Source organism: Camarhynchus parvulus, chromosome 10 (genome assembly GCF_901933205.1).
Source record: "Camarhynchus parvulus chromosome 10, STF_HiC, whole genome shotgun sequence".
NCBI classification, from domain to species: Eukaryota; Metazoa; Chordata; class Aves; order Passeriformes; family Thraupidae; genus Camarhynchus; species Camarhynchus parvulus.
The window spans coordinates 19,286,329-19,288,720 of record NC_044580.1 but is presented as its reverse complement, the minus strand read 5'-3'; positions in this window follow the sequence as shown (position 1 = coordinate 19,288,720).

Sequence of the window (2,392 nt, the reverse complement as noted above, 5' to 3'; positions counted from 1 at the left end):
GAATTGTTTGGTTCTGATTTTCTTTCAAAGCCTCATTTTTTGGCCAAGTTGTGATGCAGGAGCCGCTTCCCTCTTGGGAACCCAGGGAAAAATCGGGAGATTTGGGATGATCCCAGGATGTGTGGAGGGGGACAGCTTGAAAAAACCCAGGAATGTCTCCCTTCTATAGCAGGATGCTCCAGTTTTCTGGGGATGAGCTGGATTATTTGGATATTTTTGGGAATTTGGGACAACCCATCCCAAATCCCTGATTTTTTTGTTTTTTGGAAGGAAAAATCCAGGATTTCTAGCCTGAGTTTCCAAGTAAAGGAAGAGTGGAGCAGCATCCCTAAAAACACCTTCCAAACAGCTGGAAAAGCCTTTTTCCCGAGCTGCCAAGTTTCCATGAGGATTTGACAGCTCCAGCTGATTAATGATTCCCATTTAACCAAAAAGGGAAAACAATTCCATTGTTTTTTTGGGAGACAAGAATTCCGGCTTCAGGAGCTCCGCAGCCGCTCCTCATTCATGGCAAAATCTGGGAATGTTTGGGTTTCCTTTGGGTCTGCCTCGTTATCCCAAAGGGATGATCCGACCCCAAACCCGCTGGTTTTTTGGGAATATTGATTAATGGGTGGTGCGATCACATTAATATGGGAATATTAATTCATGGGAAAGTCTCCAAGAGGATCCCCTGCAGGATGGGGGGCGCATGAAGCTGGAGCTGCTCCCAGAAGTTCATGAAATTCCATGTACCTGAAATTCTTTGGGAATTGGGAATTACAGCAGGAGATCCTCATTTTCCAAGGAGCCTCCATCTTTATCCCTCCTCATCCTCAAGGTTTTCCCATTCCCTTTCCTGATCTTCCACCTTTTCCTTCCTCTCCACAACCTAAATGGACATGAGAGTGTGGGAGAGCCTCAGGAAAATGAGCAAACTCCTGAAAAATCCCAGATTTTCCTGGATGCTGTTGAGGACAGCTCCAGCTGGAGATGATTTTCCCGTGGTGAATTCCCACATTAAGCCGTAATTCAGGAAGTGTTTCCATGAGAATCCTTGGATTCGGGAGCTTTTCCTTGGGTGAGCGATTCCGGTTTGGGATAAAAGAATGGGATGTTTGTCTTTGGAGCAGCAACATTTTTAAGGAATGACAATTCCTGGTCTAACAGGGAACATCTGTGCCGGTGGCTTTTCCAGCTGCTGGGAAGGGCCCTGTGGAACAAAAGAGCTCCTGTTTATCTGGAGATCCAGACTGGGATGGTTGCATCCCTAGGATTTTTTGGGAAGCTAAAAATTTTTTTAAAAAATCCCATTTATTTTGGGAGCGGCAGTTGCCATCATCTCGTGGTGATGAGGATTTTTGGGGTAGCCTGGAAAGAAGGGATGGATTCCTTAGGTCCTGCGCTCTTCCTGCTTTTGGGTTGCTGGGTTGGAATGCTGTGGTCAAGAAAAAGTTCGGAAAAATGTTTGGATGTCCCAAAAATATCTCAGCTGGAAGTTGGTGTCCTTGCTGGGGAATGGGATTCAGCAGCTCCCTTCTTTTGGAGAGCAGGAAAATTCCCGATGTCCCCTGGAGATCCCAATGTTCGGAACAGCTCCAGCGTGGGGCAAATTCCCTTCTCCATGGTTTTCCTGGGGAAAATTCCTTCCCTCCACTGGAGATCCCAATGTTCATCTCCCACTGCTCATAACAACCCTAGCTTAGAGAAAATTCCCTTTTCCAGGGTTTTCCCTGGGAAAATTCCTTCCCAATTTCCTCACCCACCACTGGAGATCCCAATGTTCAGCTCAGGGCTGTTAATAACAGCTCTGGGTTGGAGCAAATCCCTTTTCCCATGATTTTCTGGGAAAAAATTCCTTGTGGATCCCAGCAGGATTTGCTGGAAGCACTCCACCAGCTCCTTGTTATTCCTTCTGGTTCTGCTGGAATCCCGCATCCATATCCATGTCCTGGTGATGTTCTGGGAATGAAGTGGGAGGTCTATGGAAGGGGTTGGGATGAGATGATCCTTAAGGTCCCTTCCATCCCAAACCATTCCATGACCCTGTGGAAAGGCTCCTCCATAGGCGGTGGAGAGAGGGGACAATCCATAATGATTCTGAGGGATTTGGTGCCGCCCTGGAGCTGCTTCCCTGCTCCTCCCTGTGCTTCCAGATGGATTTGGATCCCTCCCTCCCCTCCAGGGATCCGTTCCTTGCAGCTGATGGGAATGAATTCCATAATTCCAGGGGGCAGAGTCACATTCCCAGCTTTTTTCTCTTTCCAGCGGGAAGAGAAGGAGAAGCTTTCCTCCCACTGAGGTTGGGGCCCTCTGCTGCCACTCCCAAACCCGGGAATTGTGGCTGAGGGGGTTTTTCCCAGGGGATTCCCATTGTCCCGGTGCTGACAGATCCATGTTTTCCGCAGGCTGG